The sequence below is a fragment of the Cnephaeus nilssonii genome (assembly GCF_951640355.1).
Source record: "Cnephaeus nilssonii genome assembly, chromosome: 3".
Lineage (NCBI taxonomy): Eukaryota > Metazoa > Chordata > Mammalia > Chiroptera > Vespertilionidae > Cnephaeus > Cnephaeus nilssonii.
Window position 1 is genome coordinate 67,727,549 of NC_137074.1, and position 23,731 is coordinate 67,751,279.

The following is a 23,731-nucleotide window of genomic DNA, read 5'->3' on the forward strand; positions in this document are numbered from 1 at the left end:
CATGGTTCGATTCCCAATCAAGGCACATGCCCGTTTTGTGGGCTGGATCCCCAGTGAAAGGTGTGCAGAAGGCCTGAGGGCTTCTCCACCTCCCTCTTCTCCTGAGGGGCAATTGGTGCAGCAGCCACCCATTGCACCCACTGACAGGCACTGGCCCTGCTTGCATCCGCTGCTGGCACCAGCCCCAATCGCTCCACACCATCAGCAGGTGCAAGCGGAGCCGGCTCTGTCAGCTCGTGTGAGCAGTGGTGGCAGGAGCAGGGCTGCCGGCAGACGGGGGATCTGGGGGCCATGGTGGAAGGGGCTGGACGGGAGTGCGAGTGCGGAGGATGGACCAGGAACCACCCCTGTGCCTACCGCAGCCTTGAAGCCCACAGTTCCTTTCAAGGTGCATGAATTCGTGTACTGAGCCCCTAGTATAATAATATGAATCTAAGCTATGTCTTGACATAAAGCATTATTCATTTTGTTCTTTCCAATTATAATAGTCTTTAGGTTGCACAATGTTTAAATGCATTTCTGCACTTTGCAATGCACTTCTGTATTGCATTTATTGCACATTTGCATTTATTGTCCAAATAGAAAAGCAAATACGAAAGCTGGGAATTATTTTAAAAATGAGAATGGATTGAACAATTTCTATTAATATAACAGAGAAAAGATTTAGAATTTGGATAGCAGTGTCCTAGGCTACTGATCTACTTATAGAAAGGTATTTTGACTGGAAGTTTTGATTAGTTTAGCCAGTTCTCTAGGTATCTTACAACAATACTCAATTCTTTTTTTCTAATGTGTAAAAATAGATTTTACCCTTATTTTTATTTGTAAGTCAGTCAATACTGCAAATTATAGACATATTTTCCTTAAGTAATCAAAAGGTATTTTTTCTCAAGAATTATCTATAATAATAAAAGCATAATATGCTACTTAGACCAGACGTCCATCCAGATGACCTTCTGGATGAAGCTGAGGCTGTGAGGGAAGCCCAGGTCCTGCTGGCAACCAGGGAAAGGAAGGGCTACTCTTGCATGAATTTTGTGCATTGGGCCTCTGTATACCTATAATCATTGTATAAGACTCAGACTACACTAAAAGGAAATCAAAACTACCCAGGATTTCACTGCCTTGAGATGATAACCATTAACATTTTGTTGACTAGATGTCCAGTCATTTTTTTCTGTAGACATGTGTAGCCACATAGATTTACCCACATTGAAACATGTCCAATATACAAGTGGAATATTATTAATATACACACTGCTCTGTTAAATAACTTTTTCATTTAAAATATACTATGGACATCTTTTGGGATCAAATTGCTCATTAGAGGTTTTTACTATTTTTTATTTTAGCTATTATTTCTTTGATAATTTATGGCTTTCTAGAGATTCTTAGAAAACATTTCCTTCCACATTACTGTAGAAATAATCAACTAAATTTTCCTCTCGTAGTTATATGGATTTATTTTTATATTTTATTAGTTAATATCATCTGGAGATTTATTAGTATAACAGTCCAACTTTTGGACTTTTTTGCTCCAATATTTGTCACAGAAATTATATACCACTAATTCAAAATACTAAAGTCTTCTATTTGCTGTTTTATATTCTATCATGTTGAAACGTTTGTTTCTTCAACAGGATCACAAAATTTTATGCACTGTAAATTTATAATATAGCTCAGTATCTGAAAAAATAAATCTTTCTTCAGCAAAGAATGCAGACTGATGCAGCCACTATGAAAAACAGTATGGAGTTACCTCAAAAAATTAAAACTGGATCCGCCTTATGACCCAGTGATCCCAATTCTGGAGATTTCTCTGAAGAAATCCCAAACACTAATACAAAAGAATATATGCACTCTTATGTTCACTGCAGCATTATTTACAACTAGAGGCCTGATGCACGGAATTCGTGCACTCAGGGATGTCCCTCAGCCCAGCCTGCACCCTCTTGCAGTCCGGGAGCCCTCGGGGGATGTCCAGCTGCCACAGAGGTGGGAGAGGCTTCCACCACCACTGCTGCACTTGCCAGCCGTGAGCCCGGCTTCTGTCTGAGCGAGGCTCCCACTGTGGGAGCACACTGACCACCAGGGGCCAGCTCCTGTGTTGAACATCTGCCCTCTGGTGGTCAGTGAGCGTCATAGTGGCTGGTTGCTCTACCATTCAGTCAATTTGCATATTAGACTTATATTATATAGGACTAGAGGCCTGGTGCATGAAATTTGATATGATCAGGCCTAAATGGACAGATGGACATCCCTCTCACAATCCAGGACTGCTGACTCTGAACTGCTCACCTGCCTGCCTTCCTAATTGCCCCTAACCACTTCTGCCTGCCAGCCTGATCACCTCTAACCACTCCCCTGCCAGCCTGATTGATGCCTAACTGCTCCCTTGCCAGCCTGATTGTCCCTAACTGCCCTCCCCTGCCGGCCTTGTCCCCCCCAACTACCCTCCCCTGCAGGTCTGGGTCCCCCCCAACTGCCCTTCCCTGCAGGCTTGGTCACCACCAACTTTCTTCCTCTGCAGGCCTGGTCCCTCCCAACTGTCCTCCCCTGCTGGCCTGATTGCCCACAACTGCACTCCCTTGCAGGCCTGGTCCCTCCCAATTGCCCTCCTCTGCTAGCCATCTTGTGGCAGCCATCTTGTGTCCACATGGGGGCAGCTATCTTTGACCACATGGGGGCAGCCATCTTGTGTGTTGAAGTGATGGTCAATTTGCATATTATTCTTTTATTAGCTAGGATAGAGGCCTGGTGCACAGGTGGGGGCTGGCTGGTTTGCCCTGAAGGGTGTCCCTGATCAGGGTGAGGGTTCCCTTGGGGCATGGGGCAGCCTGGGAGAGGGGCCTGTGGTGGTTTGCAGGCTGGCCACGTCCCCCCCAGCGACCAAAGTGGAGGCCCTGGTATCTGGGATTTATTTATCTTCTATAATTGAAACTTTGTAGCCTTGAGTGGAGGCCAGGGCTGGCCAGGGCGGGTGGGAAGCTTGGCTTCTTCCATCGCCAGGGGCAACCCAAACCTCCTGCTCTCTCCAGCTCCATGGCTGCTGCCATTTTTGTTGGGATTTATTTATCTTCTATAACTGAAACTTCATAGCCTTGAGCAGAGGCCAGGGCTGCCCAGGGTGTGCGGGAAGCTTGGCTTCCTCCATTGCCGGGGAAACCCTAGCCCTCCTGCTTGCTCCATGGCCGCAGCCATCTTGGTTGGGTTAATTTGCATACTTGCTCCTAATTGGCTTGTGGACGTGGCTTGTGGGCGTAGTGGAGGTACGGCCAATTTGCATGTTTCTCTTTTATTAGTGTAGATAGCCAAGCTATGGATGCAACCCAAGTGCCCATCAAAAAACAAGTGGGTAAAAAAATGTTAGTACATATATACAATGAAATATTACTTGCTCATAAAAAGAATAAAATCTGACCATTTGCAATAGCACAGATGGACCTAGAGGGTATTATGCTCAGTTAAATAAGCCTGTCAGACAAAAACAAATACTATATGATTTCATTTATATGTGGAATCTAAAGAATAAAATTATAAATGAACAAACTACATTGAAATAGACTCATTGACTCAGAGAGTAAAATGGAAATTGCCAGATGGGTGGGGGCTCCGGGTCTTGGTGAAAGAGGTGAAAAGACTAAGAAACAAAAATCAGTATTTACAAAATACTCATGGGGATGTAAAGTTAGGCACAGACAGTATAGTAAATAATATTGGGAGAACTGTGTAAAGTATATGATTTTCTAACCACTAAGCTATACACCCAAAACCAATACAAAATAAGATTGAAAAGGAACAAAAAAGAGGGTTGGGGAGCGGGGGCAGGATTGTTGGGATATTAACAGTAGGTGGAAGAAAACTAAGAGTCAAAGAAGAGAATTTGAGAAAAAGAAAGATGAATGTTACCTACTTCATAAGTTTTTCTAGTTTCATGAAAACTCACTTATTTTAAGAAATGAATTTTTCATTTGAACATTATACAGTGAGGAGAGAATAAAATAGATTAGAAAAATTAATTTTTTCATAACCCCCAAGTGAAAGAAAGTGCTGAGTACTTAGGAGATTCTCAATGAAACTCACCAAGTAATTATTGTTATTCAAATAGCTCTGAGCCAACTGAATGTAAATGTGTGCTTTAAATTTTTTTTTCTCAGAATTTCTTATAATAGTTTCTTACAGTAGGCCAGTATCTTCCGGTCAGTTTTATTTTAAAAATGAGGAATATAGAAACTAATTTACTTGCCCAGTGTGAGGAAGAAAGTTGATAATGAAAGGAGAATAAAAATATAGGTCTTTATATTTCACTTCACCTTGTGGCCCTTAAAAATAACCTTTAAAATTGAGCTCAAAGAGTGAAAATTTTCAAGTGGTTTTACTAAAAGACACTATGACTTGAAATAATCTTTGTATCCATTTAAAACATATCTTGAGTCTCCCAATCCAACTCCTTAAATTATAACTATGAATCTTTAAAACCACATTAAGTATAATAATCAACTTTGATGGCTCTTAATGTGGGGAGTAAAATCTTCCTAACTGCTGAGTTATCATCTAGTGGTTTCAACACAAAATTATAAAATGTTAAACTGAAAGGGTTATTAGGGATTATTAATACCATCATCTTTATTTTATAAATGAGGAAAATGAGACCCACAAATAGTAGTTGATAGTACCAAGGACATACAACTAGCATGTTCACAACCAACATCCACCCATTTGTCTTCTGACTCTCAAACTCCTGTTCTTTCTAAAACAATACCTCAGCTTTCCCAACCTCCTTTAGACTTTTTGTGGGTTGAAGAATATAAATCATATATATATATATATATATACATATATATATATATATGTATATATATATATATATATATGTATATCACATATATATATGTATAGTTTTACATACATAATATAAACAGACATATTGTTTCATAGTGAAATAAGGAGTTATCTCTGTTGGTGGCTAGGTGCATTGAACAGGGTATTAATCTTCTTCAATCAATTTTTTTATTGATTAAAAGGAACTTCAATTCTCAGTCTAGTTTTCTAATGAAGATACCATGCATGGATAATTTTTGTAAGTTCTAAATTGTTAAGCAAATATTAAGGATTATTAAGTCCTCAAATAGTGAGTGCCAGAGAAGTGAAAGGAGTAAAATGGAGTTTGCATTTCTAACTGAGGCGAAAGAGACCTTCTTTAGGCTCATTTCCCCATGCTCACTGGAGGAATAGGTTGCCTCTTTTATTAGTCAAAGTAATTAATACTAAGCAACTGTAATTTTCAAAAAAGCCTTTAGAAATCTCAATAGCCCAGCACAAAGTTTACTTCTTCTTCTTACCAAATGTGATGCAGGTTTCTGGGGGTATTTTGATTTAGAAAGTAGAATTTACCCAGCTGCAAAACACCTATGTCAACACATAACCTCCTACCCAGCGAGGGACTGTCTTAGTCTAGAAGTGATACTCATAGTTCTTGTGCACAATTCATTGGCCAGAACCAGTTGTATGGCCTCAACTTTACTGCAAAAGAAGCTAGAAAATGTAGGAGAGCACGTGGAGAATTTGGTGAGCACTACCTGTCTCTAGCACATCTATGGATCATATTAGAACGTCAGTCTCTTCACTAACTTTTGATGTTTGAACTTCATGAGATAGAGTCCTACCTATATCCAGGGCCCTACATAAGGGATAATTGAATAGAATCACAATATAACCATAATAGGGGAAACCCACAGGAGAAAACTATTAATAATGCTGGGCTCTGTCTCTGCAGCCACAAACAAGGAATAATTATTTAATTTTAAGTAATTATTAATAGATAAGTTATTTTATTTTATTTTTGCTGATTTTAGAGAGAGATGGGGAAAGGAGAAGAGGGAGAGAGGAAGAGATAACCGTTAATTTGCTGTTCTACTCATCTGTGATGCAATCATTGGTTAATTCTTGTATGTGTCCTGACCAGAAATTGAATCTGCAACCTTGGCATATCTGGATGATGCTCTAATCAGGCCAGCATAGGTAAATAATTTTAAATAACTATTAATAGTTAAATAATTAATGTTAATTATTTAATTTTATAATTAATTGTTTATATATAATCTATAATATGTAATACTATATAGATACATACACATACTATATAGTGTCATATAATATAATTACAGAATGTAAAATGCACAAAACATAGAATGTAACTCCCTTGCTTAAAAACCTCTGTAGGCTTTCCAGTGAATAGATATTTCATGGTTTGCCTCTATACCTTCTGGTCTTAACTCACACTACAGTCCCCTAAACTCATAATTTAGCAACTTTGTAAAAATTCTATTCTTCAAATATAGCAAGCTTATTTCTGTCCCAGGGACTTTATACTCCCTGATCATTCTGCTTCGAATGCTGTTCTTCAAAATATTTTCTTGGCAATTTTTCTCATTTATTAAATCTCAGTTCAAATATCCTAACCTCCTTCCTAAAGTTTCTACTGAACTTCTTTCACCTTACTTTGTGTTATGGCCAGTACAATTTATTCAAATTAATAATTTTTTGCTTTATTTTGTAATTATTTGTCTTAAAATTACCAATTTACTTTTTAGGATGGGGACTGTATATTATGGATCTTTTCATTTTCCCATAATAAGAAACCCCAAAATGCTTATCACACTGAACTTGTGAACTAGAAAACCATTTAATAGTTTAGGTGCTTGATTTTGACCTCATAATAAAAAGGCTATAAGAACATAAAACAAGTTATATGAAGTGGAAAAGGGGGCTTGATAATTTTAAATGAAGCTGCATCACTGTACCTGTTGGTCAACTTTGCTGGCTGTTCTCCTTTTCAAATCTCTGGATACATATTAGAGCTCCCATAGTATAGTGTAAGCTTACAGAATCAAACTTACTTTGGACTGGGAGAATTTAAAGTGTTTCTAAGTCTAGCAATGTAAAATTGACTAACTATTAAAGGTTCTCCACTTAGAAAAAAAATGCTCAAGGAGTTCAATTGAATAAAGAGGATCAGGTTGGTACTGTATAGATAGCTAATGTGAATCAATATTAATGACAGCTAATGCAAGTCAGTATTAATTCTCAGTCTATTTGGACCATTTAGGCTAATAATTTCCAGTTATAATTGGCATATGATGACAAGGGAGAAAGCAGGAGCTGGTATTGATACCGTTGTAATCAGCGAGTTAATAAAAACAGAAAAGGAACAGAGGGAAGGTCAGACATTATAGGCATGTCATTTGGGCAGCTTCACCAGGAAGCTGCAATTTCACATTCTCCAGGGAGCTACCAGCCCATTCCCTGTAGATCACTTGGGAAAGGGGTCCAAGAAAGGGGACAGGGAAGTATGTGCAGTAAAGTCGGGATGACAGAGGGAAGATGCTCTTCATTCAAGCCTGGGGAACCATGGATTGGTTAGAGTAAGCAAGGCCATTGCAAGCCCATGAACATTTGGAAATGCATAATCCTGAAAACAAAGGAATTCTCTCTCTTAGCTCCTGGGTCTCTGGTTTCTTTAGCTTTGCTCCTGCCTGTGGTTGCTCCATGGCCATATGGCCATGCGGACCCCACACGCAATGGACTGATGAACTGCAGTGGGAAACACAAACTAAGCTAGTCTAATGCTGGATTGGACTATGCCCTAACATGGAACGTAAGCTCTGGACACTGGATTTCATTTTGGCCTTGATGAAGGCAAAAATGAGACTTTTTCTTTTGCAGGACAAAAGGAAATGAGACCTTGGAAACTCTGGAATTTGATTCCACAGAAATAAAGCTTTCCACAATATCCCATTCTTTTGTGAGTCTCAGAAAATTCGTTTTCTTGGGATATTGCAAGAAGCCCATTACCATTAGCAGCCAGTAGAGATGAGGAGATCACAAATAGTATTTATTACAAAGCCAAAAAAGTCACTGAAGATACCATGGAAGAGAAGCAAGGAGTATCTTTAAAAAAAATATTTTTATTGATTTCAGGGAGGAAGGAAGAGTGAGAGGGAGATAGAAACATCAATGCTGAGAGAGAATAACTGATTGGCTGCCTCCTGCACAATCCCTGGCGTGTGCCCTGACCGGGAATCAAACCATGACTCCTGGTTCATAGGTAGACGGTCAACCACTGAGCCACACCAGCCAGGCATGAGTGTCTTTCTAGAAAGGAGAAGCACTGCCTATAGCTTCCCAGAGAATATCTAGTGCACATGAGAATTTGGGTAAGAAAATTGTTCTAGTATGAAGTTTTATAGAAACCATGTCTTGACAGGGAGAAGATAAAAGGCAATCAAAATGTAGAAAAAGATGTACAAAGCACAAAACTTTAGCAATCAGATAATTGGCCACTATGGATTCTTAGTTTATTAATTAGTTCAACATAGATAAATGCATTTAAAATCTCCAAAAGTCCACTAAGATTTTTTTAGTTTTCTTAATCCATCTTCATGTAACCTATTGTATATAATCCCAGCTTTATTCCATGTCTATGAGCATTATAAATTCTAGCAGATTATAGGCTAATTTGTATAGTGCTGATGTACTTATATTTAATGACTTGAGGTGTACTTTACCAAGAAATTGTCCTAAAACTGTTTAACTAAGAATTACATATGCAAATAAAATATAGCTGCAAAAAACAAACAAATAAACACACACACACACACACACACACACACACACACACACACACACACACAGTGCTAATTTCCATGAAAATTCCTTGAATTCTATGAGACAGTTTAAGTAAAGCTGAGTTGCTAAGGCATTGCTGTCAAATCAGGTATAAGAAAACACCTGTAAAAGGTTGGTATCTGCTTCTAGGAGGACCTGAACAGACACAGGTGGCACGTGTAGTAGTCTAAAAATTAGGTGGTAAGATAGGGTGTAGGAATTTCTCATCTATTGTCTAGGTGACAAGGAGGACCACACCTTGAGTGGAAAATGGAGCATAGTTAGTCTCTAACCCCAGGGGATGACCCAGTTGCTGAAGATTTCACCGTGGTGATTAGAAAACATATCCCAGTAGAGGGAACACTCTTGCCATGAATGGGATGAGTCAGGCCTTTAAAAGATATGGGATGTCTTTTTTCTACCCATATTAGAGTCTCTGGCTGGGTGGGTGGTGGTCCATAAATTAAACTGTCAAAAGACAGCTTAACAAGAGAAAAGCAAGCAGAATTAGACTGACAAGGGCATTTGCATATACTTGGGACCACCCAGTGATGAGTAACACAAAGAGGTGGTTAGAACTTGGGTTTATATACCACCTTAGGCTAAAGAAAGGATAAGACATTTTGGGCTTCTGAGCAGGTGAGGCACTTTTGGGGAAGATGACCAGGAAAAGTGTGGTAAACAGAGTTGTTTAGTCAGATTTATTAATTTAAGTGGGTGCCTTCTCCATTGATAAGACCCTTTAAGCATCCTCCTCTTCCATATACCTTTATATATGGAAATTTCATATATACATGTAAATTTCCTTGACCAAAGGAAAACTGGTACTGTGTTTTTAAAATGTATCTACTAGTTCTTGGTGGCCTTTATTTCAAAATACTCTATATGTTAAAAAAATTATATTTCAATATCTAATGTGGTAAAATCTGGTACCCTTCAGAAAGGATCAATGTCTACAAGGACAGTGAAATTGGCTGTTTATTATTAAATTGTACTGTTGCCAGGTAGTGGGATAATAAGAAACTGAGGGCTGCCAAAAAAAATCCAAGGTTAGGGGCTTCTTTGGGTGACAAGAGTCCCTTATTTCCTCTAGTGGAAGAGCAGGACACAGCTGAGAAATTCAGGATCGAATAGTTGGTGTTGTAGAGCTTAGTTAATACTTACTAAGAAGGATTGTAATGCCAACGTAGGTATGGGTACATCTGGGTGTATGTGCTGAGGTTTTGGGTTTTTTTTTTACTCTGCAGCCCCGCCCCCCCCATGAGCCCTCAAAACTTGCAGAAGTCGCTCACCACTCCTAACAGGAGCTGGAATGTGAGAAAATATATTAGTGACTTTCTCTCAAGACAGCAGGTTTCTGCTATAGGAACTGCTTTATTTATTTTTCTCAAAGCCAGGCCAGTATGTAGGGTTAAATCCCAGTGTAATTGGGAACATACAGAGATGAATAATGGAGACAAGAGATTACCCCTTGAAAAAGCTGCAAGAGTACCTAGCATGTTCCTACAGGATCTCTGAGTTCGAGGGCACTTGATCAGGGGTCCTCAACATAAAACTGGACAAGTAAGAATTCATTGATTTGTGGAACAGATTTTTGGGATGTAGGATTTAATAACTTGGCAGGAACCCCAGGAGATTGTGTGACATGCTATTAGGATGGCTCTTAAAAGCCAGGAGAAGCCATGGCTCATGCAGAGAGAAATAGAAAGCCTGAGTTTTCCTGGCATACAGAAGAGGAAGGAATGAAAGGATTAAAGAAAGTGGTCATTCTGGTTTGAATATATTAAATGAGACCAAAAAAACCACCACAATTTATTTCATGGGAAGGCCCCTCAAAACACACCATTCTCCAAAGCCATGAAGAATGTGCTCATGAGAGGGTGCCGGCATCACTAAGTTGTTCTTTCGTGGCTTTCCTCCTCAGACTGGGCTGGCATTAGGTGATTACAGAGTTAGCGTGTTAATTACCATGAGGATCTGGCCCCAAAGCAATCAAGGTCAGGTGACTGAGCTCAACTGACTAAAGCTAGGGACCGCATTATCATAGGAAATAGAAAAGTCAGAGGGAGAGCCACGGGAGACTGACTGGCCAGGAGATGTGGAGATGGTTCATAGAACATGTTGTCCCCAGGTACATACCATTAGGCAGTCACTGAGCGTGCCATTTAACATCAATAGCCAGAAGAAGGCAAGAATGGAGAAGCAGGAGACTGAGGGCAATTACTCTAATAAAAGTTGTGATCCCTTGTTCAGGTTCAGGTCCTGAGCCAATATTAATATCTGGAAATGACTCACTAAAGAGGTGGCTGGGCCCCTAAGTGAAGGACCCTGCAACTCCATGGAAAATATGTTCTCTACTGATTCCATCAGGGTTCAACCAAAGGAGCCTGTAGAATTTTACTCAGGTGACTGTGCACTGGGGAAAGTGGGATATCCAGACATTTTAAGGACTGTTGGACAAAGAGTCGATGGGGTATACAGAGACAAGGTAATAAATGGAGTTCTAGTGAAAGTCAGTCTCATCGTGGTCCACTGGGTCTGCAAACCCACCCCATGGCCATTGTCAGGTCCCAACTGTAGAAGTGCATTGTCATGCTTACTAAATGAAGTAACTCCCACATAGGGTCATTGGCCTCTAAATATGTGGAAAAGGCCAAGTGGAAGCCTCTGAAATTGCTCCCCACCAAGGTAAGGAAATTAAAAGCAGTACCACATCCCGATGGGCTTGTTACAGATTAGTGCCACCAGTAAGGACCTGTAGGATAAAAGAGTGATGATCTTCATTATATCATACCTCAGTTTACTTTGCACTCAGACTCCTGCAGAAAATGAACAGATTCTAGAGAATGCCTGGAGTTTCACAAGTTCATTCAGTCCTGTTGGGCTGGATGCGGTACCATTGATGGTACAGTTTAATGGGGTCTTCTAAACAAGTTTTGCTGCAATTAATTTGGCATATGTATTATTTTTTATTCTGATCAGAAAAGTGGATGAGAAACAGTTTCTATATACATGGGATAGACAACAATATTCATTAACAGTTTATTCTCTGAGCTAAGTTCATGCTCATGGCTTCTATTATAACATTTTCCAAAGAGATCTGGATTATCTGGCTATCCCACAGAAAATCAGATTCATACAGTACATGAAAGACAGCATGCAGATGGGGAAGGATGGGCAAGATGTGCCTAGTGGACTAGAGGGGTTGATTTGATACATGAACTCCTAAGGGTGGTAGATAAGCCCACAGCCAAGTTTTAAGAGTCCAGTGATCAGGGATGTGCTAGGAAGTCTCCTGCAAAGCACCACTTTGAATTTCTGAATCTTGCATTCATGTCTTCAGAGAATGAAGCCCAGTTGGCCTCTTTGGCTTCTGATGGAAACACAATGTACACCTAAAAGTTGTGATCAGACCTATAAACCAGGTGACACAAAAGGCTCCTGCTCGGAGTGAGAAGCAGACTGAAGAGGGCTCTGAAGCAGGACACGGTGTAGTGTAAGCAGCCCTGTGACTGAGGCCTTGTGATTTGGCCAGTCATTTCTGTTGGAGGTGCCAGTGGTGAGAAAACATGTAGTGTGGAGTTTACAGCAGTCTCCAATGAAAGAATTTCAATCTAGGCCCATGAAGTTTAGAACCAAGGACATGCCATTTGTTACAGAATAATATGACTTTTGAGAAACAGTACTGGGCCCTGGTAGAAATGGAACACTTGATCATGGGCTACTACGTGATTGTGCATCAGAATGCCCATAGAAAGCCCATTTTGAGCTGAACTAACTTTGACATAAAGATAGTCCATCATAAGTTGGAAATGTTGCATCTGCTATTGTACTCACACAGGCCTAGAAGGCACAGGTAAATTGTACAAACAGCACAGACCCTTAGATGACCTATCACCATAGCATGTCTACCTCTCCCATAGCTATATGGAGAGAGTATCCCATATAGTCAGCTGAAGGAAGAGGGGAAGTCCCACCTTGGTTTAAAAATGAATTGGCTCATGCTGTGAGTATAAGCTAAAAATGGGAGATGGCTGCATTAGGATAATAATATTATTATCCATTAGGATGGTCTTGAAAAAGTGTAAAGTCAGGTAAATTTTCTCAATAAATAAAGCTGCAAATGGTTCACCTGGCCCTCCCATTTTGGAAGGAAGGTGTCTGGATGTGGGATATGTATGGATTTCTGCACAGAGATCAATGGCCTAGTTAGCAATTCAGGAACCTGAAAGAAAAAGGACTGGAAGATGAACAATAAGGAGGTATAGGGTAGAGTAATGTGGATGGATATATTGGAATAGACACAAACTGTAAAGATTTTTGTGTTACAAATAATGCTCACAAGAAAGCATTCACAATGGAAGAAGCACCGAAGAACTAAATAGACAACACGACTTGACCAGCTGAGATCTACCAGTCTTCTCCCTGCTAAAGAAGGACTGGTATTTATAACACGTGAGTTTGGGAAAAGATCAGTCTAAAGAAACATGTAGCGTTTCTGCTCAAGACCAAGGAGTATGTTTTGCAGGATCAAAAGGTTATGTGGGGTGAGGCAGTGGTGTAAGGGGATGTTCTTAGCTGCCAATGACTGATTGAAAATAAACATCTAATTTAGGAATAAAAGCTGGGCAGGCCCATTTGGCTAATGAGCCTGAAGATACACATTTCAACAACTTTATCAGTAATAAACTGATAGTTCATTTCCATCTGTTTGACTCTTATGAGCATCTCACCTTTGCTTCCTAAAATGGGGTGTTATTTATTAGTTTTTCAAATCCAAATAACTCACAAAATAGGAAGTAAAGATCATTTAAGAGTACTCTATATGTTTTTCATAAAGATTATTATATGAGAAAAATTAGCCAATAGTTCATTTGGTTTCTCTCATTATCTTGTAGGTGATTGAGTGAATCTTTCCTTTCCCTTCTCTATTTAATATTTTATTTTTAATAAGAAGGAGATTTAAATTATGCAAAAATCATACTTGATGTCTACATTTATTAAGTTTTAAATGCCAGAACATTTGGGCTCTTTTAGAGCAAGGAAAGTCCAGGGTATGCACTTTGCTAGCAGTAAAGCTAGAGAAGCTCCCAAATTCTCCAGAACAGACAGAGTCACCTCTTCTATGCCAGATAGGACTCTGGGGCAGTGGGAGAGCTCCTTTCCCAGCCATGGTGCCTTTTTATTGATACTCAATTATCTACTCCCTTTACGCTCAGCAACCATATGTTATACACACACATTTATTCATATTACAAATGGAGTGTCTTTTAGAAATCACTGAGTTTCAAACCTGTTTTTCTTAAAATTAGTTAAATATTTTCCCCCCAGGGAAACCCATAAGTAAACCAAATCAAAGAGGATATAGTCTGGGGATACCTCAATGCACACTTTTTTTCCCTGAATTAATCCCATAAAATTCAGATTTCGGGAGATAGGGGACACTGCTAGACCATTCCCTCATGTTTCTATCACAGTGTTGAGTGGCAAACAAAATTGTTAAATAGATTAAATTTAACTAATCTTTAATACAGTTCTCCTGAGCTTATGATGACATAATCACCTTTCAAAATGGCATTAAGAACATAAACTTTAGAATTCAACAGATTAGGGCCCAAGTTTGTTGACTCCTCCTTAGTTTCTCCATTTATGAATGAGAGTATTGACCCTTTCATAATGCTTGTTCTGAGAATTAAGTTACAAAAATGTAATACCATATATTGCAGGGCCTGGTCATATTAAAAACCTTAAAACTGTTAGTTTCTTTCTCTTGGTTAGTTTTAATTTTGCCTCACATAATGTCATTGTAAACCTCGATTAGAGCATAAAAAATTCTCAGTGTTCAATGTTGATAAAGGGCGTTGGGCCACCTGGATACTCATTCCCCTGTTCGTCATTTTTTTTATTAGTAGAATGACAATAGCATGACATTAAATGCATTATGACATGTTCTATTAATAAAAGTTGGTGACTTGTTAATAATTTATCTAAACACAAAAATGTTGATTTTGTGTATTTCATTATTAGTCTTAAAATGGAGCAGTGGCCTTGAAGAAAAGAGTGAATCATGTTGAAACACAATCCTTGAATAGTGTTCATGGATATTAATTTAATTTTAAAAGTATATATTGAGACTCTCATATTTGCAAAAGTAAAAAAAAAAAAAAAAAAAAAATCAAACAAACAACACTCTGAAGTATCTGATTAACCCTGAAGTTTTTGGAAAGGCTTTTGAAGACCATTAACACTTCTTGTGCATCCCGTAGATGTTTCATGAACATCGAGATTATTTTATTTACATAGAAAACTTTTTTAATTTATAAAATGAGTCAATTTGCCGAAACCGGTTTGGCTCAGTGGATAGAGCGTCGGTCTGCGGACTGGAAGGTCCCAGGTTCGATTCCGGTCAAGGGCATGTACATTGGTTGCGGGCACGTCCCCCAGTGGGGGGTGTGCAGGAGGCAGCTGGTCGATGTCTCTCTCTCATCGATGTTTCTGGCTCTCTATCCCTCTCCCTTCCTCTCTGTGAAAAATCAATAAAATATATTAAAAAAATAAATAAATAAAAATAAAAAAATAAATAAAATGAGTCAATTTATCTATGTCAAAAGGTCAACATGAGCCAATAAAAGGAATTTATTTAGCTTTGTTATTCCTAAGTGCTTTCCAACACTTACTTAAGAAATATCTAGACATCTAAATACAATTAACACATAGTACATTACCTCTTTACCTTGTAAGTACAGTGTGCAGATACCTCCTACTAAGAAAAAAAAAGGTCGTTATTTCAAAATTGCTATTTTGTGTATAAACATTTAAAAATTAGAAACAAATATTTTCTTTTCAGGATGTGAACATATTTCAGTTATCAAATTATGATGTTTGCTATTAGTTCTGGAGGCTGGAAATCCAAGATCAAAGTGGTTTTGTTAGTTCTCCTGAGGACTTTTGCCTTCACTCACAGATAGTCATCTTATTGTACTCTTACAGGGCCTTTCGTCATTGCATATGTATCTGTGGTATCTCTTTCTCTTCTTATGAGAACCCTAGTCATTAGGGCCCCACCCTATTGACTTCATTATAGCTTAATCCCTTCTCTGAAGGGAATATAAACAAATACAGTTACATAGAGTAAGGCCTACCCTTTTAGTTTTAGTGAAGTGGTAATTTATTGATGACTGAGAGCTAATGAGATATTGGAAAAGAACATTGTAATAAAGACTTAAAGAACCTGCTTATTCTTTTGAGGACTTTGTATTCTTTTAAAACAATGGATGTTAAAATTAATATAGCCTATGATGACACTCAGAAAGCTAAACTCCACTAGCTATGTGAAACTCTGTCTCTCTCTAGTTAGGGGACATTGTGTAAATTACTGTATTTCTTGTTCTAAAGTGTCCATACCTATAGAATGACCATTTCACCTCTAGGTGCTTTCCAATGCCAATATTTTATATTTTAAATGTTTATGAAATTCTACCTCTGAGCTCTTCTTAATAGGCATATCAGAACATTTGATCTCTTAATAACCTTGTATATTATTACATTTTTAAGAGGCTAGAAAATGTACAGCAAGGCAAATTGACTCTTTTAAGACTATATAATCTACAAAAAGGCTAAGACAAGAATCTATTCTGTGTATTCACTGTGCTATTTTTTCAATAGATAATGGTGCATCCTACATTGAGTGTATAAACTAGAATACATTGTTCTCAAAATATTACCATGTTCCAGAAATATCTTAAAAAACAGAAGAGTCTTTTCAAATCTACCAGTGCATATTAAAAACATCAGCCTTGTCAAGGTAACAGAAGAACAATGCAGTATATAGAGGAAAAAAGCAGGGATGTGAATACCTCTTTGACATCATATAAGCCAAGGCCAATCTATATGCAATCCAACTTTTTGAGTTAATCGAGGGTCTGGGCCTGGCTGGGGGCTTCCCTAATTCATTGCAGCACTTGGCATAAGCTACTGGGGGTGCCTGATAAATTTGGGCAACAGTCTTTAAGAGTTATAATGTAGATTTTCAGAAAGATTAAGGAGGCATGAAAAAACTTTGGATTCTAACTTTCATTTAAGTCTGCAGAGTTCAGAATCCTTCCTGATCTTTGGGACCAGCAAAAATCCTAGCATTGGGACTCCGCAGGGCAACTGAATCCAGTATGCTGACATACTGTATTAGTTTCCTATTGCTATGTAACAAATTATCACTAACTTAATAGCTGAAAATTAAATTTTTCTTGTGTAGTTATGGAAGTCAGAAGTTCTAAACTCAAAGTTTCTTCTGGAGACTCTTAGGGATAATTCATTTCCTTGTCTTTTCCAACTTCTAGAGGCTGTCTGCATTCTTTGGTTCTTGCCTTCTTTTATCTTCAAAGCCAGCAAGGTGCATTTAAAATCTTTGTCTTTTTTCTGATCCTGACCCTTCTACAACCCTCTTATAAGGACCCTTGTGGTTATTATATTGGCCTACCTTGATAATTCAGGATAATCTTCGCATCTCAAGATCCTTGGCTTGGTCACATTTGCAAAGTCCCATTTACCATATAAGGTAACATATTCAGAGGGCCTGTAGATTAGAATGTGAGTTTGTTTGGGGGCTATTATTCTGTCTATCACATACTAAATTGAATGGGTCCATGCGGTTCAACTCTGCTCTCAGAAATGATGTTTGGTGAAGTTTTACTAGGCTTTCAATTGGATGAAAGCAGATTCCAAGTTGTCTACTGGTAATAATTGCATCTAAGCTATACAAACGGACAGGTACTGCAAAAGTTCCAGGGGGCCAATGGATATAACACAGATGATTAAAGTTAAGCACTTTGGGCAGCCACTCAGAAATTAGATGAATCAGAAAGCTTTGGTAATGCTCATATAGCCTTTAACCTATAAGCCAATTCAACACAAAGCACATCAAGCCTCCTGTGGTCAGGCATGCTTCTGCCACAGGTCACACATACACGGGCTGCTCCTTCTGCCTGGGAAATTACTTCCTCAGCTAGCCACATGCTAATCTGCTTACCTTCTTCAAATCTTTGTTTAAATGTCATTTTCTCAATGAAGTTTGCTCTGATCAACTAAAAACTGCAACTGTTCCCCTCCTTATATGTCTAATCCACATTACCCTGTTTCAGTTTAGATTTTTTTCACAGCATTATCACTTTTGTATAATTATATAATTTATTTCTTTATTATATCCACTGGGCATTATCTTTTCCTAGCATTCAACCTAGAAGTTAGGTTTTAAGAAAGCAGAGATTGTTATCTGTTTTGTTCTTTTTTTTTAACTGAAGTATTCCAAGTACCTGACATATAGTAGGTGCTCAATAAAGATTTTGAATGAATTGAATGACTAAATATAAACCTCAGGTACTATAGCTAAGTGCACTCTAACTGACTTGTTTTCAAATGTACTCTGATTTTAATCATTGAAATTTTAATTGGTTAACTGTTCTAATTTTAATCGCTTCCTAACTTTAACATGTTAACTATGTTGCTTTTCTTATATTTTTGACTTATAGATCAATATTTGCCACTCATGAGGAATCAGGCTCAGACTCAGCTCTCCAGTTATTCAAACCTTGGTTACATTCAGAAGGAAAATTTACTCAAGCTCTGACCTTGGGACATAAGACTGGCACCAGTTTACTTGGCAGATGCCTCAACTGGACTCATACAGCCTGAGATCAGAATTAATCAGATATTTCCATAGCAAATGCTTCTCTGAAGTACTCTCATACTGGTCCCATGAAACTGTAGGAGTACAAAAGGAAAGGATTTGTTGTCCAAAAGTAATAAAATGGGGCTTTATAAACATTATAAAATACATGACTCTCTTTCTCTTCCCTATTTCCTAAGCATCCTAGCTTTGTTTCCTTCCTTGGATAAGAAGTGAAAATGTTTTTCATACCTCCAAAATGACTCATTTCCTCTGAGGCAATTCTGAAGAACAGTAGAATCTCCTGGTTTTGCCAGCATCACTTTGAGGACAGTACTAAATTTATATGAAACAAAGCATGAGAAGGAAATTTCAGAGGTAGCATTGTAATACTAACTTTTGAAACATGCTAGTAACAAATGTTGATGTTTGCCCGATTTGATTACCTGCTAACACTAAGTGGTTGCATTTTTTAGACCAAACAATGTGTGCTACATGTCATGTGTTTTCAAGATGTGACCAATATAAATGCATAGTTCTTTTGACACTTACCATGCCATAAGATAGTTGGAGTGTTACAAAGAGTCACTAGAAATGTTAATAACCAAGGTCATGAAAATATTTAATTTGCATGTGACTCCTCAGGAAGGAAAACTCCTTGTGCTGCCCAAGCAGTGACAAGCCCTTTTATTAAGTCTTCCTTTGCTGGCTTCACCACTCTACATGCTGAGCTCACTACTTGCATGTCAGATTCTGCTGAAGAGAACTGGATGACAAGGCTTGATCTGTGTCTGCAGCAGCACAGCAGGTGAGTTTTACTTGGATGAGCCAGAAACCATTCTCAGCCAAAGAGATGTCTTATTAGCAAGCATGAAAGGAGGAAACACATTAAACTAAAACATAGTTTACAGGAAATATTTTGCAAGAGCATCAAAGTTCTCTATTTCATTCATCAATTCATTTTGAAGCTTAAAAATGATTTTGGAAGAAGATTCAGCTAGAGCTCTCTAAACAGTTATTCTCATCAAATAACCTAAAATTTTTATTTAGATGAAAATGTATGTGAAGATGTTATATTTATATTCTAAGTCTTATATTATCTATGTAGTGGATACATTAACAATGTCCAATACCAAATTTGAGACCGAGATTTTGTCCTAAGACTTTCCATGTTTCACTCATGTCATCAAATTTGTGATAACACCAATTTTTCCAACACCAATTATAAAAATGGATTAAGCTTATAGAAAAATAGAAATTTTTATGACTGCAGAGAGTGATGTAGGTGTTGAGAGTAGAATGGAACTCATATTATCTCAAATGTAATTCTCTTCCTAACATCCTCTTTTCTTTCACTCTTTAAGTTTTCCAGGATGCCAGATACAAGCCTCAATTGTTTCTCTAACACTTTTTCTGCCTTACTATGTATATGCATACCTATCTGCATAGATAGATATTATATGTTTTATACTATGTATTATATGTTTTCCCTATATATGATATATAATACAGATTATAACATAACATAACATAACATAACATAACATACCAATCTCTTACCTAGCCATACCCTCCTACTTTTCAAACATTTTTCCACTTCTTAATTTTCATACCTATTGAAGGTAATACACAAGGACCTAATTTAGGCCTCCCAACCAGTTTCCTGAATTGCAGTTATAGCCACTTACTTGCCCTTCCCCCGATCTCATCCAATCTTCTTATATACCACTATAGGCACTCATGGGGGGGGGTGCCCCTCAGCCCAGCCTGCACCCTCTCACAATCTGGGACTCCTTGGGTAGGGTCCTTAGGCCTGGCCTGAGATCAGGGCCTATCGGGGCTTTCCTTCCCTGGGCTGCAGGCAGTTGGCCCCACCCCTGCTGCTGCCACTGTTTGCCATCTGTGCCGTGCTGCCCCCCATCCCCTGCCACTGGTGACCTCCCTCTGCAGGCGACAGGCTGGGGTGCAATGGCTTGGCTGGCCTGAACCTCCCTCTTTCTTTGCTGGGGGATGGGGCCAGCCCTGCAAGGGGCCGTCTGCCTACCTGATCACCCCTAACCACTGGTCTGCCTACCTGATCACCCCTAATCACTCTGCCTGCCTGCCTGATTGCCCCTAACCACTTGCTTGGGGGAGGGGCCAGCCCGGCGAGGGGTCTTCTGCCTACCTGATATCCCCTAACCACTTGCCTGCCTACTTGATCACCCCTAACCACTGGCCTGCCTACCTGATCTCCCCTAACCACTTGCCTGCCTACCTGATTACCCCTAACCGCTGGTCTGCCTACCTGACTACCCCTAACCACTGGTCTGCCTACCTGATTACCCCTAACCTCTCTGCCTGCCTGCCTGATTGCCCCTTATCGCTTGCTTGGGGGCGGGGCCCGCACTGACTTCCGGTTGGTCAGCCTCTGGTCATTACTGGTCATTACAACCCAGGGTTTTTATATATTAGGATTTTTCTTACTTGGTATATCAGAAATGTTATACATTATTAACTATTCCCTTTTGTGGAAAACTCTCCTTTTATGGATTTGATAACCCCATAGTTTTTCACCTACTTTCCTTCTACTCTTTATCAGCTTTTTTTTTTTTTGCTGACTCATTCTTCTCTCTTGGACTTCAAATGCTAAAATCTTCAAAGACCTCCCTTTGGCTCTTCTCTTAGACTCCATGCACTCAACCTAGTAATGCTGTCCATGTCCATAACTGGAATTATGATTGCTACATGGACTTTCTCAAATTTATTTCTGTAGTTAGTATTTCCTCTTATCCCCATAACCATGCATACAGATGCTACTGAGAATTGCTGTTTCATTCAAATATACCTCCAAATTAGCACATCCTATTGTGAATTATCTCTCAACCCTAACCTGGTCCTCCTCCACAGTTTCTTATAGTAAATAATATTACCATTACCTAGTTAATTAAGTCAAAATTCTGAGTCTCACACTTGCTTTCAATTACCCCTTTTCCTTCTATATCCAATCTTTTATCTCTTAAATGTTTCTTCAATGGTTCAATTCTCTCTTGCACTCTAAACCACTATAGTCTAAGCCACCATCATCCCTTGCTAGGATTACTGAAATGGCCTCCAAACTGGTTTCCCTACATCTATTTTTTTTTCAATTTTACCACTTTCTATAGAGAAAATTTTTAAAGAAAATATTTCATTTCTTGTGTGAAATATTTCATGAGTTCTTCATTATTCTGCAATAAAGACCAATACTCTTAAGATGGCCTTATGAGGTTTTGCATTATATATTATCACTCTTGACTATTTTCTACTCACACCAACCACACCTACTTGTTCTTTGTATGCCATCTACCTTGAACTTGATTTAGTCCTCAAACATTCTGTACCCTTTCCTATAATAATAACTCTTGCATAGCCTCCTTCATTTACCTGGAACACTGTCTTACATTCTCCTTGTTTTATGTATTCTCAATCATCCTTGAATTCTTATCATAAATGTTACTTCATTAAGAGAGCCTTCCCCATAACACAATAGCCCATCCTCAACCATATGCACATAAGTTCTAATACCATTATGTATCTCTCTTCAGCGCTGTTCCAATCAATAATTGCATATTTATTTCTATTTATGGATTTACTAGAGGCCCGGTGCACAAAATTTGTGCACGGGGGCGGGGGGGGGGGGGAAGGGGGGTTCCCCTCAGCCCAGCCTGCACCCTCTCCAATCTGAGACACTTCAGGGGATGTCTGACTGCCAGTTTAGGCCCGATCCTGGGGATAGGGCCTAAACTGGCAGTTGGACATCCTTCTCACAATCCGGGACCGCTGGCTCCTAATCACTCACCTAACTGCCTGCCTGGTCACCCCTAACTGCCCCTCCCCGCTGACCTGATAACCCCTCACTGTCACTGCATGCCAGCCTGATTGCCACTAACTGCCCCCTGCTGCCAGCCAGGTCACCCCCAACAGCACCCCCTGCCAGCCTGGTCACCCCTAACTGCTCCCCCCCACTGGCCTGGTTGCCTTCAACTACCACCCCTGCCAGCCTGATTGCCCCCAACTGCCCCCCTCTGCTGGCCTGGTCACCCCTAACTGGCCCCCTGCTGGCCTGGTCACCACCAACTGTCCCCCTGCTGGCCTGGTTACCCCACATGGCCTCCCCATCTGCCTGGTGGCCCCACGCAGCCTGCTGTTCAGTCATTTGGTCATCTCCCACTAACCCCCCTGCTTGCCTGGTCACCCCACACAGCGTGAATGTTCAGTCATTTGGTTGCCCCTCACTAACTCCCCTGCCGGCCTGGTAGTAGGCAGCCATCTTGTGAGAGAGTGATGGTTAATTTGCATATTACATCTTTATTATATAGGATATTAAAAATACAAATAAATATGTAATCATTGATATTTTAAAATATATACATATAACTTATATTTATAAATATTGTATACATAAAATATTATATATAATAAAGAGGTAATATGCAAGTTAACCATCACTTCAACACACAAGATGGCTGCTCCCATGTGGTCAAAGATGGCCACCCCTATGTGGACACAAGATGGCCACCACAGATGGCTGGCAGGGAAGGGCAGTTGGGAGGGACCAGGCCTGCAAGAGAGGGCAGTTGGGGGCAACCAGGCTTGCAGGGGAGGGCAGTTCTGGGGGGACCCAGGCCTGCAGGGGAGGGCAGTTGTGGGGGACCAGGCCTGCAAGGAAGGGCAGTTGGGGGACCAGGCCTGCAGGGGAGGGCAGTTGGGGGCAACCATGTCTGCAAGAGAGGGCAGTTGAGGGGACCAGGCCTGCAGGGGAGGGTAGTTGGGGGAGACTAGGCCTGCAGGGGAGAGCAGCTGGGGGAACCAGGCCTGCAGGGGGGGGGGCAGTTGGGAGGGACCAGGCCTTCATGAGAGGGCAGTTGGAGGTGACCAATCCAGCAAGGGAGGGCAGTTAGGGGTGACCAGGCCTGCAGGGGAGGGCAGTTGGGGTGAGCAGGCTGGGAGGGGAGGGCAGTTGGGTGCAACCAAGCCGGCAAGGGAGGGCAGTTAGAGGCAATCAGGCTGGTAGGGGAGCAGTTAGGCATCGATCAGGCTGGAACGGGAGTGATTAGAGGGTGATCAGGCTGGCAGGCAGAAGCAGTTAGGTGCAATCAGGCAGGCAGGCAGGAGAGTGGTTGGGATCCAGCAGTCCTGGATTGTGAAAGGGATGTCCGACTGCCCTCGAGGGGTCCCAGATGGAGAGGGTGCAGGCTGGGCTGAGGGACACCCCCCCCATGCACAAATTTTGTGCACCGGGCCTCTAGTTTATATATAAATATATAGTACATATAATACATTTTCCACTTTTTTCATTGTTAAAAAGAAAAAAAATACTAAAATAAATAGCCTTCCTATTGCTTGCTTTTAAACTTTCTTCTGTAGCATTCAAGACTAAAA